We start from the raw sequence: 25,381 nt of genomic DNA on the forward strand, positions 1-25,381 counted from the left end.
AGGCCTTGGATAAAGTTCTTTCGGTGTGGTGTTTTCCATGTCGTCATCTTTTCGAAAGTGACATCAAGGTACAATACTTTACATTATTTACAAAAGGAATGTCGCCTCAATTTTGTTGCAGTAAGTCGTCAGGGCGGTCAAGAAATCCGAGATTAACGGCCGTGGGAATCCGTTGCGCTGACCACGCGACACCCTCTATCCGCAAAAGTTGGCACTAACTTGGCCAATAAGCGGCGGTCGCTCGGTCGGTATAGTACGCATGCGGACTAAAGCCATTTTAAAAATGTCGTTAGGGACTGTAAGTCTTCTGGAGGAATAGATCGCCCGAGTTTTTCCTTTATTGGTCTTTATGATCCAGAGCTCATACCACGCATTTACTGTAGTGAGTCCGCATTGCAGTTTCCAGGTAATACGACATACATGTTTCTCTGTCATGTAAATATGTCATATGCCATATACCTGCGGTGCCTGTGGTTGCTGAAGTTGCGTGTCTTGACGCGGTGCAACTGTGTAGGACTGCTCATATGAGGCGAACTTCGAGAAGAATGTCCGCCCAGAGAATCCCTTTGGAGGCCTTTGTGCTCTTCTTCCTTGCAGTTCTCTTTTCACATTGCTACAGCCTCGGTATGACGTTGGAAGATGTTTCTCTCCTTCAATTAGAGGGCAATTGCAGCAGCTCAGTGTAGATTCTGTATTTGTCTTTTCAGGGCATTCCCTATGCAGGTAGCCACCACCGCATCACAGTTGTCGAGGGAGTTGCTTGCAGTTAGACCACACAAGGACAAAGTTTTGGTAATTGTAGCACTGCGAGTAGTCAGTCTGATCTCTTTAGAACTGTACCTTGATGATAATACTATCATCAAGGGTATCATTAAAGGTATTCAGCTTGAATATTTCTTGAGATTGATGTTTCATGGTAGGGCAACAAAGAATAGAGGGAAGGGATCCACGTAGGATTGTCCGTTGGGTGCTCTTCGAGTGGTCGTCATTTGCCTGACGTCGATGACGTTGAAGCCTAAGTCCTCAAGGCTGTTGGAATTATCTTCCGCTGGCGCGTCTGAGGGAAGGCGAAGGATTACTGCCTTTATAGGCTTTTCGCAATTTTTGGAGAAGGTAAAATAGTACAGATTATTTTTCTCCGGGCAGGATCTCATGGCCGCATAGTCGTCCATTTCTTTTGTTATGATACGGTTTCCATTTTATGTATTTCGGAATTCGTACTCCCCTTTGACGTAGTGAGATTTATGGTAGAAGTCATCACTGTTGGTGGCAGCCGAACTGGTTCTGTGGGAGCCTCCTGCCCCTTCAATAGCCTCCGTGTCCATGTCCAGTAGTCCTCAGAGTTGTGATTTAACACTGCTTTTGGGGGCATTTTGACAGCTACGGATGTTGGGACTGGTTTAATCGGCTTCTTGGCTGTCTTTTTATTTCCTGGAAGTCGTCGTCCTGGGCCGTTGATTCCACTGAGGTTTTGTTCACTGCACCACTTTGTACTTCCTGTGCACTCACCTTCAGAACGGCCTTCAGTTCATTCAGTGTTTCCGTGTACATGCCGTGAAAAGCGCTATAAACCTGCTTCCCGTCTAGAGCTTTGCAAAAATTTACTCCGTTCCACTCCGCGCAATTAGCAATAGAGTGTCACCCAGAGCTTTTCCTCACTTTATCCGGCAAGGTTTTCGATCTCACTGAGTACTGTATATACTTGTTGCACTGCAGAAACTGCTTCTGAGTATTTTTTCATGATGGCATGGCATTCAAATTTCAGCGCTGCTAGCTTCTATGTCAAATACTTCCGGAATGTCTTGTACTGGAAAGACCGCCATCTTCATGTGCAATTAAGTTCACCGCGTTGTTCGTTCTTTTAACCCCCTACTAAATGCAACAGCTCAACTTCCCTTATCCTCCTCCAAATCATTATGGTACACGCTGTCTCAATCTATTAAGAGTCTTCCAGTCTAAAGAGCCACGAACAACGATTGGTGCATATATATAAACTGAGTTCGTGTCTCACAGAAAACACACTACCTCTCAGCTACAAAAACCAACCGGATAAAATGCTGTTTAGGAAAAATATCGCCGTTTACTGCGTGAACCATATGAAACACACAAATATGCTCTCTGGGCAGGACGCAGATTTGCAGTATGTCAAAGCAGGTGGTGCACACTGTAACCACGGGGCTCTAAAGTGTAAATATTCGAAGAAGCTATAAGAAGATTTAGAGAAGCACGAGCTCAAAACTGGTAGGACTTACTGAGGAAAATATTCTCCGCATAAGATCTACTGATGTGGAACATTGTTAGTTGGTGATGAAGTAGGTGCACGTGGCTGATGTTGGTGGTGGGTTTATAGGTGTGTGTGTAAACTGTGGCACCGCCTCTGTGGTCTAGTGGTCAGAGTTCCTGACTACAGATCCAGAGGACCCGGGTTCAATTCCCGGGCTACCAGATTTTCTGACAAGTAGTGGGTCTGGCCCCCTCGTTGGTGTCTCCGCCTTATCGTGGTGAGGGGGTTTGAGTATGCTAAGGACCCTGAGAGCTATACCAGCGGCAGCGTAGCTACTGGCAGGGCCTCCCTTGCTGGACAGGTCAAAGGGTAGGCATCAGACGAAGAGAGACACCAAAAACTGATGCCGGAAGCAGCGTCATCAGCAGCGACTTGAAGCACAGAGCAAATGATGCTCGAGATGGTTCAAGTTCGTATAGCAACAGGCATGACCAGAGTGGTTTGAACGGCTGCTGTACTGCGATGTGGAAAGCAAATGGAAAAACTACCACATTATCACTTTTCCTGGATTGTCTCTTTCCAAAAACAGAAGATCGCATTAAGTGGAGGAACTGTTTTGGAAGAGATTGTGGACCTGTCGTCTGACAGATTACTGATGAATGAATGAAGTGGGTCTGGGACGGGGTCCGATCAGCCTCGTGCGGATAATTGAGGAGCTATTTCAAGGAAACAGCGGCTCCAGTATAGAAAACCGAAATTAACGGCCGTGGGGATTCGTTACGCTGAACACGTGACACCCTCTATCCGCTAAAGTTGACACTAACTTCGCCGACAGGCGGCGGTCGCTCGGTCAGTATAGTTCGCTTGCTGACCACAGGTCACGGAGTTTGTTTTTTGTTTTGTTTTATGTAGACTGTGGCAGTGGCGTTTTCGTTGTAGCTTTTGATGATATGTAGTTTTATTATAAAATAGAGGTAGCATTTGTATATTTTGGGGGCAGTCGTTCATTTACTTAATAATATTTAAAGAAGCTTTGAATAACCGAGGCTCTATACAGAGTCTAATTATAGGAATATTAGTAAATAGTGAACTGGAAATGATGGGGAAGTAAGCGGTCGTTCGCTAATTTGAAGTACTCTAGCGGCATTTTCGTGGAAGGACTTCTCCTTTGGGCCGATGTTTGAACCCAGACCTCCCGAATACGAAGCAGATGTCTACCCACTCAACCGCGACGTTCGATGGTGACAGTTGTGCAAGGTGTGTTTGCTTCAGACAAGCGGTACTTGCTAGGACCGTTTCTCAGCGTCATACTTGAGATAAGTTGCACCACCTTCCTTTCTTGTTACAAATGGGAAATATCCTGCTGCGTGAGGGCCCATACTTTCCACCTCACTGTTGAAAGTACTCCTTCATATTACGCGCACTCTGCCTTTGGTCTGATGAATCAATTCATCCTTAAACCGCGAAAGAAGTGGGGACCTGAGAAGCTGGCAAACTCAGAATAAAAGAATTGCTTTCGGATTTTAACATACTGTGATCAAATCAAAAGATACTTCTGTAATGTGACGCCATGCAGTGTGGTAGATGTTTGCCGACGTTTTGGAGGAACGTACTGCCTGCAGATTCAGGATAGAGGATTAAGCCAAGCAACCAACCATCAAGAAGCAAGCAGAGTGGCTTACTCGTCGATCCTGAAGATGTTCCTCCGAAACTCCGTGAACTTCTATCGTGCTACACGGCGTCACGTCCCAGAAGATACTACTCTTCATAGACACCGGAGTGAGAAATTTAGATCCGACATATAATATCTCGTTTCCCTTTATCATAATAGGTACAGGAAATTGCAGCATTTTTCCATTGATATCACTTGTTTACAGAATTTACTCCGTCTGATTAAATTCCAGTCTTAATATTCAAGTGATACTTGTTACATACATTTAGAGGTACGGCAACTTATATCAGTACTATTTTTAGAAAATATTTACATAACTTGTCGTATTTGAGAAGATGACCAAGGCTTCCAACGTATGAAGTTAACGCAAAAGGTAAAGTTGTCCCTGCGCTTAACTAATTAAACACTACACCATGAAGGCGTATGGGGAAGTGGATGTATAGATCCTCATTTTCTTGACCTCGGCACTAGTTTAGACGTGAGTGGTCAGCTTCACCCCCAATCCGCTTTATCCCCTGGTAAAGAGACCCCGAAACCCACTGGATAGGAGGCTGGGTGGGCCCCAGAGGCGGTCTGGACGACGCGGAGAAGAAAAAATGTTGCCTCCAGCGGGACTGCCGTCCAGCCTGTAGCCAGTCGCTATACCGATTGCGCTACCCGGCTCCCCGACGTTAGAGTACCACAGTTTAAATTAAGTTTATGTATACCGAAACAAGAACTATTTACATAGCGAGTGTAGGCAGGTGGCTAACAAGGGATCTGGTATTACGACAATTTCATTCCACTTCAGTCGGAGTTCGAGCTCGCAACTAAGAATTCTAGGATTGTTCTACACAAAAGAAAACGATTACTGCCATGACCGGCTAGTAATTTCCTACAAGGAAATGAACTGTGATTATTACTGAATGACACATTTCGAAATAATTTGTCCGGTAGTGTACCGAGAGAACAGAATTTCATTTTCCGTATCCACGTGCCTCTGCTTCTCATGACACTTTCATTAACAATGTTCCAATGGATGCAAGCCTCATTTATGTGAACTTGGCGGTCGTGGGGAACTTCTGTGATAGGGGAATTTTTTCTTTTAATTCGCTTAAGGGGGGGGTGGAGTTCAACTGGGTCCACTCGGCACGGCGGCCACTGATTGGCCTATTGTACCTGCCCCGGATGATTATGGTGATGGAGAATTTGGTTGAATGAAGATTGGCAGGGGAAACCGAAGTACTCGGAGAAAACCTGCCCCAGCGCCACTTTGTCCACCACAAATCCCACTTGACCAGACCCGGGCCGCCGCGTTGGGAAGCCAGCGACTAACCGCTTGAGCTATGGCGCGGCCCTTCTGTGATAGGAAAATCAATAGCGTTGTATTAAAGTAATGTATGCTGATATGATGTTTTCAAAATATATATAACTTTTATTACATTTACGAAGATAACAGGAAGCAACAGAACGACGATTGAGCGAATCATATTGGTGTGATAATAGAAGATTACTCATTGTAAATTAAAATACTGTTACTTCTAGTTTTCAGACTCCATTAAATGCACACTGCCAACGAGGCGTGCTGTACCTGATTTTGTCAGAACAGACTATCGCGGACTGTGGGCCTACATTATGAAAAGCCCCTCTTCTTACGATCCTCGTGAATGTTACGAACTGTAAGAAGGATTAGGAAATAAACTGAACCCAAGGAATTGCCGTCTTTCATATTTTGGTATGTCACGGTGTTTTGTTAATAGGTTGATGTCTTTCTCTTACTAGAATGTAAGATTCTCACATAAAGATTTGGGGGCGCCCTCACATCGTGACCAACTCAGTTGCCAAGCAACCACACCACCTCCATCACGCAATCCCGCCTCATTTGTTATTTCTCTCCACCTGACGCAAATACCTCCGGCTGGATACTTCTCACGAAGTATTACCAAGAGCAAGCCCGTTACTGGAGGATTTTAATCTGCATGGAAGGCCGTAGATGCGATCTCCGAAACTAGACAACTCGAGTTTTATGAGTATACTGGTTTCCCCACAGAAAACTGGGGCAGTATTCATGCCCGCCTCTATCTTTATCAGCAAGAGTTAAAACCGAAACTGAAGTAACCTTTTTCTGAAGAAGTCGGTCACGAGCAGCACCCCTGCCCCCACCTTTTAATTACAAAGGAGCGTTTCCCAAACTATAATGCCTGCCGAACACTTTGCGACTCATGAAACACTACCACTATCCCACAAATGAAACCCGTTCAAGGAGTGTTCTGGACGAGGAGCAGAGGCGGTTAAAAACAACGGGAATTGTAGACAGGCACTCCATTAGTTCGCCAGCCGATGGTTCCCTTTTGCGAATGCTTGTTTTCCGCGCACACAGTCACGTCATCTCTTGCGGTCGGCGGTATTCGCCAGCAGCGCCACGAAGATCTGAACAATTGTAATTATTCTTATACTATAAATCAGAATCTAGAAGTCGGACAATAATAGCTCGAGCCCATTGGGTGATAAACTTGGCACGCATGCCTGCCACAATTTATTCCTTAACTAAATGTTCGTTTTTCAGCTTTTCATTTACCAGCGGCTCTACAGCCCTTTGTTGGGCCCTGGTCTCTTCTTCGGTTCCTTAATCTTTTTTTACACAGACAGTAGGGCTCCTTAGACGAGTTATCAGCCCGTCCGAAGAACGCTACCTAAGCACAGGGCAACAAAAACAGACATCCATGCCTTGAGTGGAATTCGAACCCAGGACCCCGGTGTTCGAGCGAGTTAAGACAGTTCATGCCTTAGACCGCGCGGCCACTGTGATCGGCCTTAACTGTCTGTACTCATAATTCCGGGTAGGCATTGATTTTTAAGTACCTTTCCTGGCATTTAGGTGCATTGAAGGTTGCGCCATAGCTCACGTGGTTAGTCGCTGGCTTCCCACCGCGGCGGTCCCGGTTCGATCCCGGGTCTGGTCAAGTGGGATTTGTGGTTTTTCGTGGATTTTCTAGTCCCTGGACGCAAATACAGCGACAGACCTTAAATGAGGTCGCGACCGCGTCCTCCCACACTGTTTACATTTCATTATTCACTGTCATCCAACCATTCGACGTTGTATAGTCAGAATTGCTGACAGCATCGCTAAATGAACAACAGTAAAACGGACAAATCTAATTTCCCACTTTCGTGCAAGCTGACATCACAAGCACAGTCTTAACAGTGTAAGAAGGTGTGCGAATAAGGTCGCGAAACAATGGAATTCCAGACAATCCAATAAGAGATGTGAATTGAGACGGATAGGGCCTTGAGCTGAAGGCTGCGTGGAGGGTCACGTGCGACGGAGTGTGATGATCCTGCTGTCACATGCAGAACTAACAGAACGGGCCAAAGGCCAACATAACACTGTTTACAGGTACCTGTCTTGCGTAGAGATAGCATTACCACCATAATATTAATTTAATGTGCAGATCAGTGAAACAGAAATCTCTGTAAGAATGGCACAGATACTTAACCTTGATATTTACCGTCGAGGAAGGTAATCACGTGCTTGTACATGGTTAAGCTTCACCCAGGAGTCGACAGTAACTTTAAATTTTACAGTTATTCTACTGCCATTTTCCTCATGCTTCCGCAAAAAATATGAACCACTATCATGACAAGAGTTCCTAATATTCCTTGTTCTTGGTCGGATTGTGCGTTCCGGCCTCTTCGGCTCTCATGAAATGGTTGGTGAGTTCATGAGACTGTATCACTCGGGTTACGTACAGTGGAATAAGAAATATATCATTCAATGATGTTGGATGAAGAAAGCAGTCTTCTGGGATTTGGCACCGTGTATATGTGGTGTTAACCGACGTTTCGGAGGANACTGGGGGAAACCACGAAGAACACCGCGGTCAGTATAACCAGTCAATACCTGGAACTATAAGAGCTGGGATGGCGCAGTCGATATAGCGATTGGCTGCGGGCTGGATGACCAAGGGGTCGGAGTTCGATTGCGGGTGGGGGCAAAAATATTAAATTCTCCATGTTGTCCAGACCAACTCTGATCCTCAACAAGCGTCTTCCTATCCAATGGGTAGCGGGGGTCATTTCCCCGCGGGTAAAGCGGCCGGGGTTTCAAGCTGACCACTCACCTCCAGGTAGTGATGAGGTCAAAGAAACGTGGGTCTATACATCCACTCCACCATAGACCTTCATGGCGTAGTGCTAAATTAGTTAAGCACGGGGACAACATTAACTTACCCTGAACGGTGTTGTTTGTATGTATGCATATACCACTCTCTCACTAACTCTGTGTATAATTTTTATATTTATATTTGTATACGTTGTATTTGAGATTATTCAGAACAATTTGTATAGTAATACATGAGAATAATACAAATCTACACGAGAGAAAATGGAACTGTCTTATCAGGAATTATTTTATAACGCGGCCAAGTCTGTAAGTCACCGGCTGTTTGGCCAGGATGTGATTGCAAGAAATTTCATCACCCTTCTTTAATTGATGCAAAGAAAATAATTATGTGATGCTGTATACTACATAAAAAAAAACATGTAAGCCTAGAAGAGGAGACGTGGAAACTACAATTCGTTGTCCATAACACCAAAATACACACCTAAAATAAAAATCACTTTCCATCATGGACGTAATATCACAAATGATGCATATCAATTTACTGGGTTTACAAAATATCACGAAATATGATTGCTATAATAACATTATTGAAAACGCGTAATTTGCTATAAACACAACATTCTTATAAGCACTTAACTTCGATGGAAACAAAATATGTACACGAGATTAGGAGACTGTTTATTCCACTGAGTGAAATCATAAATCTACATTAGAGAAAACACGACAAAATATAGAGCACATATCGGTGTATGCATTACAGAATTATAAAGTGAGATTAGAAAACCACCTTCTTCAGAAGGAATTTCAACTTCAACTTACAGTCCATCTCCTTACACGCACTTCAAATAACACAACCAGAGCAGACATGTGATTGTATGTGCTACATAACAAAACATGCGATCAAGAAAGTATGGAAGACAATCGTAGACCCCTTTCTGTATCACACCATAAATAAATTTCCAAAATGATTCGCGTGCCTACCTTTATTTTACACACTGTGACACACTTTCTACACATAACTGTGAATATTTTTCAAATAATTATCACACATGCCTGCAAGAAGGTTATCAAAACATCTTGAGTTTCACTATAGACACCATCTTCTTAAGACCATATATTCTTGATGCAAATAAAGAATGTTCATTAGTAGGCCAATTGCCAATTCTTTTATGGGGAAAATCGATATCAGTCGACATTCTTGTAACCACAATTACACACATGTACAAATCACTGTATATTTCGCACAAAGCTAAGATATAAATACAAGAATATCTTCATTAATTGTAACTTCCACTTCACTTACTTACACTGATGCAACCAAAACATGTGTGTCATGGTCTCTATTCATTTATTCACGTGTAATCTTCAGAGACTGAATAGCATGCTAAACCCTGCTCTCTGGCACCCCAAAAATTTCATTTTAAATCAAATTAATTTGCCATTCTCTAACCCACTACACATCGATGTACAAATTTCACAGGACAGTATTATTTTTGTTATTGTTATTATTATTATTATGGTTATTATTTTTATTTTTATTATCATATTTATCACATGTACGCAATCTAAGGAACTTGAAATATATTTCGAAATGTCGAATGTTCGTGAATGCGCTTTTCGAAAATATTGATCTTTCAGAACGCTGTCAACTATATGAAATTATAATCCATTTGACTGACTTTTACAATTCCAAGAATTTCCCGAAATTTTGTCTTTTGTAATGTAGTCATTCCGGTTATAATATTTTTTACGACATTTGTGAAGCACCTACGGGCAATCTCCAAATAATTTATATGAACGGTATTCACCCCACCCTAGTAGTGATCAACTATTATATAGGATTTTTTTTTTTAATTTCGTGAATGCTGTTTTGTTATTATATGCAATTATTTTATTATAGTCCGTCGCAACACAACAATACAATGGTCAAGGCTAAAATTAGCTTAGCTACATGTTTCGGCTATTAAAGCCATCTCCAGGCTAACACACGATCACCACATACACACACCACTGAACTGCAATTGCGATAGTGAAGCTGGCTACTTGATAATTATTACATTATAAAATACGTGGTATAAAAATACAATGAACTATAAACTTATAAAAACGAAAGTTATGACATAAAATAAGGTTAAAACTTTTCGTGTGATATTACATATCATGAAGTCAGTTGTTGCAATTTTGTTATATTCCTGTGGACATAATGGTGTATTCTAGACTTCTATACATACAGTAAACTGCTTGGAGGCCCGTGGTATAGATACTTTGCAATCTGTATTCCCTACAGAACGGACAAAATACATTGTAAGATGAGGCCCCAGCTAAACAATTAATGTCAAATCTATACCACATCCATACCACGGGCCTCCAAGCAGTTTATTAAGTCACGAAATCCAAAAAAGTGAATACCGGTTGCAATCTGGTAAAATCTTCCAAGGAAGACTCATGATTTGCCGATGATGATGAAATTTTGTGGCTCCTGTTTGTCAGGGTGAACAGGAAGTCTCTTCTGTATTTCAGGATCCTGGTGTTGTCTTCTCTAGTGACTAGTGAAGACAACACCACACCCTGCTAGAGAGAACAACACAAAAGCAAGGGGCATTTTAAAGATTGAAGAAGTGGCAGAACAACGGGCTAACGAACATAAAAACAAGCCGCTGAAATAAAACATCTGGAATAAATCACATAGCTCCAAACAGGTGGACGACGCCCCTTATGAGCGGACTTCAGCGCGTGGTTTTAGCGCACATCAGAGCAGTGTAGCAGTTTCGATACATTGAGACACCTAAGGATGGCCATCTGTGGCCGAAACATGTTGTGTTAAGTTTTAAATGTGAAATTGGAGGAACAAAAAAAAAAAGGAACAGTTGTTACATTATTGACGGGCTGTGCCATACATAGACGTTAGTTAAAGTAAGTCTCTTATTTGTGGTCTTTAGGACTGACATTGGTTACTCCCCTTCCACCCGGTTGGGATGAGACCGAGACCACTTGGTATGACGGTTTCTGTTAGGCCTATTGTATCCTCCCCGAATACAATGGGTGGATACAAAAGTCTTGGAGGAACACGCTATCTCCATATCGAAGTCGAAGTGGGCAGGCTGACTAATCGATTGCGTTATTTGGGCAAACTGAAAGTGAGGTAGTCTCACAGACCCAACTGGAAATGAGGCACAAGCCAGTTCCCCAGAAGTGTTGGGTGTCACAATCCAGAAGACCACTGTGAAAACCGTACATCACTTGCGTTACCTATTGAGTTTAGATGAAATATTTCCAGCTTCTATGAAGGAAGACAGTGACGAAACAAACAAGCAGGAAGCAGAGGATAGCGCACACTGAGGAGCAGTATCTTATACATAGTAGGGATATGGAGTAGCCCTATTGATTAGGCCCAACTGAGTAGGCTTTTCCCTTTAGACGGAGAGAGAATCCAGTGTCCGATATGTACTGTTTTAAATAAGAAAACAGGACGACGGATAATGTGAAGAAACTCAATAATTGTAATCAATACTCTGCGAGTATAGAGCAGTGTTTTCCGATTTAATTTGGCCACGGAACCTTTCGCACTTGAAAACTTTTTACGGAACCCCTAAAAGAAATTCTTACATACGAAGTTAAGAAACTAGACCATAAATAAAGGGCAAAGTCATTCCTGTGTGGGAACATCCCAGTAATTAAGCAGTATGAAATAAAGGCAGAGATGGAGTGCAGGTACAGCGCCACGAATCTTGACCTCCAAAATAGATGAATGTGAGCGGTCAGCTTGACGCCCAGGCCGCTTTACCCGCGATACCCGTCTGATAGGAAGCTGGGTGGGCCGCAGAGCCAGTCTGGACGCTATGGAGACAAGAAAATCTCTTAACCCTACCTGGAATCGAACACCAGACGTCCAGACCGTAGCCTAGTCGCCATACCGGCTGAGGTATCTTGGCTTCCAGCCATAAATATAAGGATGATAATAAATGAACGTCAGGGAAGAATATGAAATCAACATATTTTTTAGCGAAAATCACATTTCATGTACACAAAAAATGAAGCTTATAAACTAATAAGCCATATATTTGCAATTTATCGTCTTTTATATTGTAATGGATTTTTTTTTGTAGAACCCTTATTTTCACTTGACAGATTCCAGGGTTCCAGGGAAAACCATTTCAGAAAAACTAGTGTAGAGAACCAAGGAGTCTGGGATGGGCTGGATTATGTAACTCTGATTATGGAAACAAAAATGCACGCTGAATATTAATGGGGAATCTTCTTAATTAATGGCCACTCAGCCGGTCACGGTAGCCGAGCGGTCTAACGCATATACTGTCTTCGCTCGCTTGGAAACTGGGATCGTGTGTGTGTGTGTGCGTTTTTCTGTGTTTGTGTACTGGTAGAGACCTTGCGACGAGCTGATCACCCGCCCAAGGAGTCCTACCGAATGTGTAAGATCTAGAAAAACCGAAGTGAACGGAGAAGTTCATGGAGCTAGGTCTAGGCCCACTGGAGCTTTAGTGCCAAGGAAAAAGAATGGCCACTCNCAATGTACCGATTCAGTTTATAACATTGCTTTTATGGATATATCATAATACAGTGTTTAATTTCTAAAAACAGACATTTCTGTGCCAGTAATAATAAAAGGGGTTTCCTTCCCTTGAGAATTTGCTTTAATTTCAGTCGTCAACATCAGTCACTTGGTTCTTCTTCTCTTTCAGCTTCAGCCAGTGACATTCAAACAGTTATTTAAGAAAGGCTGAAACTAACTCTTTGGCAACAAAATCTGAAGGTCTAAAACCATTTACAATTGGCTTTCTCTGCAGTCCTGGTATCGCTTCCTCTCTTGTCGAGCAGGATCTTGATGAATGGCTATAGCTAGCAGGCAGGAGGTCATAAAGAGTCTTAAATCTCAGGGATACTGCTGGATAACGAACTGGTATGTAGGGATCAAGGGTGCATTTTGATAGACGGACTTCAAACCAGGGTTACTGTGGGCTTTGGTAGTACTGTAAAATGATATCATTTCCAAGAATGACTTGAGATTTGTATTAATGTACTTAATTAAATTTACAGTGTTTAAACACACAAAATCTCAGAACACAACACTTGCATCTTAGAGCCATTAGCAATGTAATACATCCAAGCACTTTATTCACTTACTAATATTAGTTTCGCAAAAGTTCGATTCACTGTGTACTGTTTATCTTGAATTTCCAATGGATTTCAGAGTGTGAGGGCGTCTGCATCAGACTTGTTAAAAAGTTATCTGTAAGTCTGAGGCCAGTGGTGATCTGTGGTATCAGATGTCCACTGCCCCCTTTCACTGAATTCCACAAGAAAAAGCACAAACATCGATTGGTTTAGAAGGCCTAAGTGAATAACAATCACTCATCTCCACAGATTGGTACTTTGGTCTCTAAGTGGGAGGTACGAAGTTTGGAAGCCTCATGTACCAACCCTACTGACATATCCCACTTCTTAAGCACAACAGACCACTGTAGGTCGCGGTGCAAGGGCCGAGAAGGCCCACCCCTTATACATAAATTATACATAGCCCACTTCTTCCTCTAAACTCATACTTTCCAGAGAGATAGTGACAAAGCAATTAGGGCCCATGCATCCCCTGATAAACAGTAAGAGACTAATCCCATTGCTACTCCTTCTGAACGTGATCAGGCAGCCTCACTCCAGTTCCTACAAAAGCTTTAAATTTGAACAATAACTTGCATTGGAGCCTTAGCATTGGGATTTGGGAAGGAATAAAATATTTTCTGTAAACAAAAGGTGTTCAGGGGGCAGGTATATGAACTCCAGAAAGATGTTTATTATGATTTTATTGCAGTCTTAAGTAGCGTGAAAACTAAAACAAGTTCTGCAGGTCCCTTCTTTAAGGGTTTGTAAGGATGAGACACGCCAGAGCCCCAATCATGGAGTCTGGGTATAGCCTTGGGGCTCATTGCACATTAATAAGAAAGCATGTCATTTAACATAAATATGAACCATCTCTGTTCTGTTCACATCTATTTCAATAAGATATTATAAGAACAATTCCTTTACTCTGTAACCAGCTAAGAATATGATCAGAGATGAAGCCCCAGACTTAAAGACTGCAGATGTGACAACCAACAGACTGCTTTGTCAGAACTATTACACTTAAAAGTTGCACTGACAGATGAGTATGCAAGCACTGGTAGGGAAAACTGAAGGAACTTGGGGGGGAAACCTACGCCAACACCACTCAGTACACCACAAATCTCACATGAAGTCACCTGTGATTGAACCTGATGCTCGACAGGGAACAATGTGTCTAAATAGTTGAGTTACCATATATTGTTATTCACGCCATCTCACAATGTATCTCTTCCCTCAAAGTATTCACTTTCTGATTTTATTGCACTCAGAATATAAGGANTATGCCCTGTACATCTCAACCTTTCTGATTTTATTGCACTCAGAATATAAGGAGAAGAGTCCAGATTGTGAAATTCCTCATTATGAACTATTTCTCCAGTTTCCTCCTTCATCTATCTTAAGTCCTAACATTTCTCCTCAGCACTTTGTTCCAAACACAGTCACAAACAGATTCCACGACTTCCACACCTACAGAGAATAAGATGTTCTGTCGGAGAATTCAGCAAAATGAAAACTCATACTTCGAAATCTCTGATTAGAACCTGCCTTCCCCACAAATGACCACAGACTCTTATTTTAATTAACAATGTTATTCATAATGTTGTATTTTAGCATCCTGTTGCACTGATTCTCATCCATGATACGTACGTATTGACCGTCTTCTAGTGCACACAGTCTCACATGTCACTTCACTACATGTTTCGGCATCACTGTGCCATCCTCAGGTGTGTTATTTACGTTAAACTATTGCACTGCTCGCCATCATGTGTCATTTATAAAATGATTTAAAATGTGTATTCTTCATGTACTATGATAAAATTTATATATATTAAAATTTGTTAAGATTTATCATCTTATACATCGTATTTCAAACTCGCGTATTATATCATTCCTCCACTATGAGAGTCGTTCTTCCTATATTTTGTGTATACTGTGTCTTGTGATGTGTCCTTTTTTGGCTGCGTGCGTTGTAATATGTTACTCATATTCTGAATCATGATGCTTCTCCGTTTTATAATGAACTGGATATAGAGAAAGTGATAAAAGTAGGGCAATTAAGATGGTTAGGACATCTTTTTACAATGAAGGAGGAGAGCTCCTGCAGGGAGTTAACTCTATGCAAACCAGAGAGTACTCAACAAATAAGCAGACCTGCAATCGGGTGGCTGGATTCAGTTCACAAAGATTTGAAGACAATGAGCGTCAGAAATTGGAGACAAAAATCACAGGATCAGGGCCAATGGCAAGCAATTGAAGAAGAATGTGTCTGCCAGTTGCACCATTTTCAAAAGTTTCAATCTGCTGTGACTTAACAATCACCTTTGGTTATTCCTTGTAGTATACATTTATTTCAAGAGTTTACCTGAATTTACACAATTCTTAACATTTGTCTGATTTCTGTAGTTATCCATCTCACAAGAGGAAAAGAGTGAGAAATGAAATGTAATGCAAAAAAGTAGATTTTATTCCATCAGTGACAAGAAACCCAGAAGACAGAGTATAGCAGTATCAAAAAAATAAGGAAAGAGATATAACCAAAACATGTGATATGCTTCACTGGATACCACAAAGAAGAAAAACAGACAGACCAGTCTATAAGTGGAAAGTACACATGGACTCTATCATGAAATATCAAGATTTGTAAGATGGAACCTGGGACAACGAATTACTCTGGAAACTGCAGACAGCAGACCTATGAAAAGATAATGCCAAGAAGAAAAAGAATGATTATTCTCCAGGTATTATTTCTGCTTTATCACCCCCAGCTCATAACATCATTTACTAATTAATAATTGCTGACATTATTAAATACACATGCCAGCTTCACAGCAACAAAGGGATACATAAACAGTAAACTGATCTGTTCAAGATTTATCTAGCATTTCATTTTTTCACAGCCCCCAACTGTATTTGAATCCATCCACCAATGATCACGAATTTTGATTAACATTACAGTTAACATGTTATATATTCAAATTTCATTCTCGATGCATCATAATAATTCCCTGTCTCCTGTACAAGAAAGATCACCCTGACAGACATATAACACAGTATATTACATTATACATTTTATAGAGAATTGTGTGATAACATGCATTTTCAGAATTTTATCTGCTCCTATTGTTATGGCTTTCATTAAAACACTAAAAGCCAGAAATTGAAACATTTTCTTCTAGTAATGCCCTATAAACACAAATTTATTATTAATGAGGTTCAGATTACATTAGATCACAGTGTTTCTCTTATCAAGGTAAAATACAATTTAAAGGTGCCCGAATGGCTTTTAAAAACTAAAATGAACTACACTACAATCGCATTTAAAATCATTACATAAAAATATTGACATTAATGCCAAAGAGAAGTAAAATCGGTCTTACATGACCAGGCATGGCATAAAATATTATTAAATTATTTTGAGAACAAATGAGACTCAAGCTGTTTTTCAAACTGCCTAACAAATCTACTATTCATGAACAATAACTGTCCACCGGGAAGAAACTGGTTCACAATCAGCGCCACGGTCTCGACAATTGTCAGTGCCAATGCTGGATTTGTCAGGAACTGTAAATGTTTTTCTAGTTGTTGGATTATCACATCCAAAACATTATGCCCTTGTACATAGTTTTCTGACTTATTGCACACAAGTACGAACCCCAGTCCTGGCACACCCTGCCATATTATTGGCATTTCCACACTATTTTCTTTCTTCCATCTCCGCTCCATAAATATACCTTTCACAAGTGATTGTTTGTAATCGTTGGGTACCAACGTGGGCACTAAAGAATGCTTAACTTTCATTGAATATTGCATTTGTACCTTGCAGGCTATGTGTTCGAGCAATTCCTTCTTTTCTGCTGAGGTTTCGAACAACCGTGGGGGCCGAAAATAACTCTGTATACTGTACTGATCGCTAGTTTTTTCGTCGGTGTTTGGTCGGAAAAAATAAGCATTGTCTTTACATTTGTAGTCACTTCTCATTTTAAACCCATCTGCACCACCACTGTTGTAGCAAGTAAATGCTCTATAATACAATATGTCACATCCCTTAGGATTCAGAGTTTGTATCATGAAAGCAATAACCATATCGGCGACCGTCTAAAAATTATAAACCCAAAACAATTCCATTCGTCCATTAAGCACCCAGCTGATTCAACATTTACACTGTCATCTAGCGGCTTTCGTTAGAACTTCAGATTCCTCTACTAGTACCAACAAACTCCGTTTTACGTGAAGAGTTCACTACTTGCTAGGGATGAGTAATGGGCATTGCCTAGGCCTTTTTAGTATTTGCAATTTTTTTTTCTACAATAAAAGAATGTCACGGCAAAAGGACAACGAAAGCAAGATGGTTTGGAATTATTAGGCCTTAACATTAATTAAAATCAATAAAAGCTAGTTAACAATTTAAAATGTAGTTAACATTTCAATATTTTGCTTGGGGTCGTCGTCCATTCATCCAAACGACATTACTTTTAGGTCTCCTTGTTTGGATTTATTTACGCAGCTGCGTGGGTGTTTGTGTGTCATTGTGTAGTTCCCAAGTATGTTGCTATAGTTATCATGTGCAGTATGCAAAGAACACATTACTATTTTTGTGAATTTTGCTACATTTTATGGTTTTCTGCGTTAGATTACTTCTTTATACTCACGTATGCCCCTTTGACTGTAGCTTCTTCACCCTGCCTGTGGAGTAGTGTTGTTTATCGTTCTGTGTATGAAGACCTTATGAATGTTCGGCGTACCTAACCGTGCTTAATCCCTCATTTGTAGCGTAAGTGGTGCGGGGTTCTGCTGTCTTGTGTGAAGCTCGTGTAAGATCTCGAATATGTATGTCAATATTTGTGTCATTCATATGTAGGTTGTCTTTAATGATTTTATAAATGTGATACCTTTCCAAGGCATTCAAATATTTTCCCTTCCTGCTCGTTGTTTTAACGTCCATGGTATCTGCTTCTGATGTCATGAACGTCATGAATATGTTCTTTATGTCTGGTAGTAAATGTTCATCACGTTAGTCTGATATATTTCAGTGGAAAATCTAGGTATTTCATTTGGTCAATATCACTTCCCTGTTTGTGTTTGGATTTTTAATGTTTTGTATTGTGTTTCGTGTGCGGAAGGCTATTTCTTTTCACGTATCCTGAAAAGAGCTTAGTAATTCTTCCTAGTTTTTGCCTCTGTATGTGAAGGTAACATATTTTGTTTGTTTGTTTTTTTGTGCTGAAGATCAGTGTGTTTATTTTGTTTTTGTGTGCGAGGTGGTTGTCTGATTAAGTTTGTGTTATACTCATTATTGTGTAGTACGTTTTTGATTGTGTTCCTTTCTGTGTCTTTTGCTTTTTCAGATATTGGATACATGTGTAGTCGATTTAGTAGGTAATTAATATCTGATAGTTTATGCTTATATGGATGACATGAACTATCAGATATTATAATATCAGTTTGTGTGGGTTTCTTAAATAATGAAAATGGCAGATTTGTGGCTTTACAAGGTATCGTAAGATCTAGAATCTTAGTGGATTCTTTCATTTCGAACCAGGTGCATGCCGAATGTTAGCAACTGCGTACGTTGCGGAGTAGCGAGGGTAGCACGTGGAAGTTGGATATGGGGTAAAAGAACGTGTACAGATTAAACGTGAAATCAAACGCGGAGATATAACTAATGTGCAAAGGAGTTTATATTGTGACTTATGGTGCTGGTGTCCACTATATCTTAAGATGCCCATGCTGCTGGACCATACAGATATTCAGATCATGGGTTTTATCTACTGCTGGTGGTATAGATGTTTGAGAATGTGTTTCCATATAATTGTATAGCCACAGTCCCTGTTAAGGTGATTCTCTTTCCAAAGACCGTTACAGGCTGATCGTGGAAGCTTCTCAGTCCTAGAATTTCAAGAGGCTGTGTCGCCGAAGAGAAAATATCTTAATAGCAGTTTGTGTCTCGTATTGCCGTTTAAACGCTTATCGCGGTGGGCACGCGGTTTAAGGCGTGAACTGTCTTCGCTCTCTCGAACGTTGGGGTCGTGAGTTCGAATCCCACTCAAGGCATGGATGTCTGTGTATGCGTTTATTCCGTGTTTGTGTTGTACTGTGTGCAGGTAGCGGCCTTGCGGCGGGCTGATCACTAGTCCAAAATGTTCTACCGACTGTAAAAATGATTACGAAACTGAAGTAGAGGCCAGGGCCCATCAAAGGGCTATAGTGCCTTTGATGAATGAATGAATGAACCTGCTGCTTAGGCTATTTGTAGTGTCTCATTTACGAAGACGTAGTAAACACTTTCTTTGTAGTCGCCGACGTCTTGTCACGCTTGCGCACCAGAGTCTGACCCACTGCTCAAGATAGTTGCGGTACCTGTTCAAGACACTCCTATCGCGTAGCATTCTAGCCGTCGGATCGGTTGGTGTTAGGAAAGTGAAGTTCGTGGCTCTCAGGCGCGACGCTGGGACTCCGATGTCAAGATTCACAAGCGCCTTCTCTACCTCCCGTTGCAACTGCCAACATGACAGATATTTATTTAGATTTGGGTCTTCTGGATTGTGATTCCGTGTAGTCTTCTGTGTGGTTGTATGCGTTTCGAAATCCCGTTTTCTGCTCTCAATATGGAGGCAGTAGGTTCCTTTAGTCCCAAGAGTTACATAATAACTTACACAGATTTTTTTCCCATGATGCTTCATCTTGTGTTAATTTATACCGTCAGTGTACGTTGAATTGAGGCCTAAACTAACGTTCCTCGTGTTTTGTTAATTATACAAGAATCGAAAGCTCTTTCAGATAAATGCCACAGGCGTATGTTGTGAAGGGGTCTATATTTTACGTTCACGTGCCAATTATTTATAACGGCCATGGCTGTTCTGTAGCTCAGATGGTTAGCCGCCAGCTTCACACAGAGGGTGCCCGGGTTATAGCCCAGGTCAGGACATAAGGGATTCGTGGTGGACAAAGTGGCACTGGGGCAGGTTTTCTCACAGTACTTCGGTTTCCCATGCCAATTCCCATTCCACCGACTGCTCCACATTCATCATCATCATCATCTGTCATCCGGGACAACCACATTAGGTCAGTTAGTGGCCGACGTACCAAGTGGAATCAGTCTCACCCCACCCCAGGAAATTAACTAAACTATTTATAAAGGCCATTAAGAAGGAAGGGAGTTCGGTGTATTACGTAATGTAACGATTGCTGAATTGATAGGGCATACAAATCTAAATTAAATTTCTCCGCACACACTTTTTTTTAATTCACTTAGTGGGGGGTGGAGTCCAACTGGGCCCACTCGGCACCGCGGCCACTGATTGGCTTACTGTACCTGCCCCGTGTGATTATGATGATGGAGAATTTGGTGGAATGAAGATTGGCAGAGGAAACCGAAGTACTCTGAGAAAACCCGCCCCAGCGCCACTTTGTCCACCACAAATCCCACTTGACCAGACCCGGGATCGAACCCGGGCCGGCGAGGTGGGAAGCCAGCGACTAACCGCTTGAGCTATGGCGCGGCCTTCCGCACACACTTTAGTGTACAAGTTTGCACAGCGATGCAGACAGTCCTCTGGGAAATTACACCATGTATTAGGTGGGCACCAACGGTTAGGAGGAACATACTGCTTCCTTCTTCAGGGTTGAAACCACGGTTGAACATACGTACCAGACTATACGGTGTCGTATCCCAGAAGTTGGTGATATGATCTTTTAGTGTAAATATCAAATACCTAATTCGTATTAAGTCGTTAATTAGTTATGGAAATGAGACACGTGGAGACAGACAGACCTGCAACTCACAATATGCTCACTTCATGCACTTTGTACAAAGAACATTTAAACCCCCTAAAGATCAGAGGTCCGTGTTAAGTGGGTCCATTGCCACCACGTCTTCGCGCGGCCTAATGTTGCGGATGGTGGAGGTGGCTGAAGGGTAGCTGCAAATATACTAAATAAGCAGTCGCGGACAGCCAATAAGGTGTGGTACTCCAGCTTGGGGGTTGGGCGTGGGGTTAACGCCTCGCCGTAAAAAATAATTTTGTTACGGAATATTAAAAAGAGCTTCGGACTCGGATGGGTTCTTTGGAAGAACGACCTAAGCTAAGGAAGATGGAAATAGTGACCAGTGGAGAACTCTTGTGGTCACGGTAATGAACCTTCGGGTTCTGTACAGTTCTGGGAAATTTTTAGGCGGCTGGGCGACTGGCGTCTTCTCAAGAGGGACTCATCTTCATCTAGTTAATTAGTTAATTAAAGCTCAGCGGTTACTACATGTACCATCCGCTTTAGCATGCTTAAACTCTGCATTATACTTTTTATTTTCCTTGGTACTACAGCCCCAGTGGGCCTAGGCCTGCCTCCATGAACTTTTCCGTTCACTTAGGTTTTTCTAGATCTTACACATTCGGTAGGACTCCTTGGGCGGGTGATCAGCTCGTCGCAAGGCCTCTACCTGTAGACAAACACAGAAAAACGCACATACACAAACTAAACATCCATGCCCTCAGTGGGATTCCAACCCACGATCCCGGTTTCCAAGCGAGCGAAGACAGTGCATGCCTTAGACCGCCCACCTACCGTGACCGGCGTGCATTATACTTACAGAATGTATTTGTATGTTTCATAAGGATCTCTCAGCAACATCGATCGTTTTCCTGAAAGGCATTAACCGGCTGCTCTTCGTAACAGAGATACAATATGTAAGATTTGAGGCTTTCACGGCGGTGACTATGAAGAAAGCAGTCTTCTGGGATTTGGCACCGTGTATATGTGGTGTTAACCGACGTTTTGCTTTTACCGGTTCTCACGGTCTCTTCGCTTGCAGATCTATTATTTTTTCTTCTACCCTGAATATGGAGGCGATACGTTCCTCCGAAACGTCGGTTAACACCACATATACACGGTGCCAAATCCCAGAAGACTGCTTTCTACAGAGATACAATATGTTTCTTGTGAGGTGGGAACCAAATATTTATACATTATTTTGCCGAAATCCAGTCTTTAAGGGGTTATCTTACCTGGTGCAAGAACTTCCGAGTAGAGACCATCATGTGCTTTATAGCCAGACGATCCTCTTCTCCTCGTGCAACCTGTTCCAAAATTACCTCGAATTTATGTAGATCTGCGTGGAGTTTAAGTAGATGAAGTCCAGCCTGCAATGAAACAAATATAATTAAAGATATAAAGGGACAAATAAATAAATTAGTAAGTCATAAATAGATCTTTGAAATCGGTCCAGTCTTTCTGTTCGTGTGTTCCGCGTGACAGCTAGGCAAACATGATGAAGTTAGAGTGCAGAAACGGACTATGTCCACCGAGGTGCTTATCACTCGTTTGATTAACAAAGTGATTAATGTGCTGCGCAACAGTGACAGTAAAGAAGTCAACACCTATAGGTTACTTGAGACTGGACCTTATACTGTGGCACCCTGAGCACCTACAGGGTCCTCAAGAATGATCTTTATACTGTGGCACCCTGAGTGCCTATAGGGTCCTCAAGAATGATCTTTATACTGTGGCACCCTGAGTGCCTATAGGATACTCGAAAATGAATCTTATTTTCTGGCACCCTGAGTTGGTTCTTCTATCTTAAATATATCCATTCACGAACCAACGACATAACTTTAATATCTGACTGTAAATATGTGACTAAGTCATGAAAACACGTTTATTTTTAAGGTGGTTATTTAACGACGCTGTGAGTATCGAGACTACATAGCCTCGACGATAATATGATTGAAAGTGGAGCATTTGGTGGAATGAGAATTGACGGTGAAAAATGAAGTACTCGGAGGAAACCCACCCCAGTGGCAATTTATCCACCGCAAATTCGACATGACCTGACCTAGGATCGAACTAAAGCCGACGAATTACTGCCGAATTATGGCACGGCCGGATACATGTTTTTGAACGCTTTCATTCTACACCAGGTATCTGTACTGTCTGACTCACAAGGTACCCTGTTCCCTGGCGTTTTACTTTAGTCGGAATATGTAAAGAAATCATGTTTGACGGTTGGACAGTTATAGCAAATGAACAATTGCTGTCAAGTGTATGAGTTGTCATGCGGAAATAGACTACGAGGAGACATGCACACATGAATGCATTTGGTGAATGAGTACGGACATTCTGTTGTCCAGTAAAAATTACATATCGGCAATACGAGGCTTTTGGATTATGCAGGCCAATATGTAATAATTGTCAACAGGCAGAAATCTAATCTAGTAGGTATTGGGCACTGAAATACTCGTATATTAGTAAGTTGTGTAGTTGTTCATTTATAATTTCTTGTATGCCTTATCTACATATGAAAATATTTATAGGAAATTTGTCTTCCCAGAACTGATTATCCATTACTGAGTTAATGCTAAAACACTGCTGTGTTTCGTTTTGCAGTCAAATTTGTTTAGTACTGTATCCGTTGTGCTGATGTTTGCTCAGTCCCTTTCTCTAAGTGCGGAGCTTAGAATTTTGCCTAATTTCATCATGTTCCCTCAGTCTGCACTGAATGATCTCAACCAAGATTTGCCCCTGTCCCCGTTCACGTGCTCTTTAAATGTCCTGCCCTGCTAACTCAAGAGTACTCTATACACAAGTCGGAATTATCAGAAGTATTGTGACATGACGCCCGAAAGCCGGGATTGCATAGTCAGAATAGAGTTCATTGTTAGGCAACGACTCGGTAAACACATTTCCTCGGCAACGAATACGCAACCAATAATAAAGTAACTTCCGTTGCTATGCAATGGCGCTGTAAACACAACTTCCCATCGATAGACAGTCTGTTTTCTGCGTGGTCTGTGCAAAATGATTGTCAAGAAGATTTCAATTGAGAAGAGTTGAGTTGAGTTTCGAAACGCCCGCCTGCCAGGACATGAGGTTGTGAGCAGAGGAATTGAATTGAGTTGAGTCTTCGGAATTGGCAGTTGCAAAATAATGGCAAGAAAGGAATTAGACTGCGAAAAGAAGACTTAATGTGTGATTTGAAGTGACAAAATCCGTTACCAGGATATGACTAGTGAAGACTGAGAACCTTATTGCGTTTGTAATGGTGAACTGATAACTTGTAGATCAGCGATAGCGCTGTAAGTGCCTGTAGTCCCAAGTCTTGTGTGTATAAGGTGTCAATAAATCCAATCATCTAATCATACAATCCAAGAGCCGTCTTATAAGTCACCCAATAACCCTAAAACGTGACAGTATGTATTGTCTGTTGGTTTCTTTTGTTATTTAACATTTATAACTTAATTCTGCAGAGCTTCTGACAAAGGTGTTGTATTAAAGAGACACTTATGTTGAACATTTTTACCAACTCGATTTTTGTAAAAATAAAAGTAAAGTTTCGGTAGCTGGCTCTGCTTCAATCGTCAGGTAAAAGTATGAAAGCTACTCTGTTGGGTCCATTAGATCGAGCTAATAGCGTGCTGGCTTGTTCAACTTAATCTGCTGCGAAGTTACTTACATGCCAGTTATCACATTCTTACCTCGAGCTTATTTCACTGAGTAATTTGGCTTAAGCGGTAATGTAGTCCAAGCGACTCTCAGCGTCGTTAAGCGAACCGTAAGAAGTCTCACCTTGTATTGAGACTGTGTTGCCCACTTGAGATTGGGCACATCGCCTGTTCCAGGAATCCATGTTGGGACATGAACACGAACTCCAGAGGAAACAGTCTGTACCTGCCAGAAAATATTATTTTCATTATGGTGCTTTTGCGCTAAATAAGACCCGTAGCTGCATGTGTCACTCACGAAGGAGATGAGAGATGTATAGTCTGCATCTATTTCAGTACAGGCTCTTGCAACGGGCTCTTGCGAACATTCAGAATTGTTAGGTTTTGGACTTGTCCATCGTCCGGTATTCTGAAAACTAAAAAACCCAATGTTTCGGAATCTGGATCTATTTCTTCCCTCAGGTGTGGTGGAAGACACCTACTCTGTTGGGTCCCTTAGAAAGAGTTAACCTCAATCAATCAGAATCACTTCATTGAAGTTAGCTCTTTCTAAGGAACCCAACAGAATAGTTTTTTCCTCCCTTACCTGAGGAAGGCAACAGATCAAGTTTCCGAAGCGTTCTGTTCTCTAGTTTTTAGAATACCGGACGATGGATAAAGTCCAAAAACCCAGTAATTTTACGTATTATACACCATCGTCAGAACCCTTTAGGATCTGCTTTTTAACACAGCAAAAAGATAAATTTGCTTAATTAATTAAGCACCACACCATGAATACGTGTGGTGTAGTGCAGGGATAGCTGCACCAGTCTTCACCTCAACACTAGATGAAGGTG

General features: G+C 41.6%; 2 long non-coding RNA genes across 2 annotated transcripts in view; both read right to left on the reverse strand.

Moving 5' to 3' along the window:
• Positions 1-17,819, reverse strand: part of LOC111864617 — a 30,473-nt gene extending 12,654 nt beyond the window's left edge. The window contains exon 1 of the long non-coding RNA XR_002842827.2: positions 17,763-17,819. This is a non-coding gene — a long non-coding RNA (uncharacterized LOC111864617). The remainder of the gene's footprint in view (positions 1-17,762) is intronic.
• Positions 13,003-14,753, reverse strand: LOC117282318. The gene is made up of 2 exons (XR_004513041.1): positions 14,413-14,753; positions 13,003-14,358 (listed from the first exon to the last, which is right to left on the reverse strand). It is a non-coding gene; the product is annotated as an uncharacterized LOC117282318 (long non-coding RNA).
• Positions 17,820-25,381: the final 7,562 nt, after the last annotated feature.

This window comes from Cryptotermes secundus, unplaced genomic scaffold (genome assembly GCF_002891405.2).
Source record: "Cryptotermes secundus unplaced genomic scaffold, Csec_1.0 scaffold7, whole genome shotgun sequence".
In the NCBI taxonomy this organism is placed as follows: domain Eukaryota; kingdom Metazoa; phylum Arthropoda; class Insecta; order Blattodea; family Kalotermitidae; genus Cryptotermes; species Cryptotermes secundus.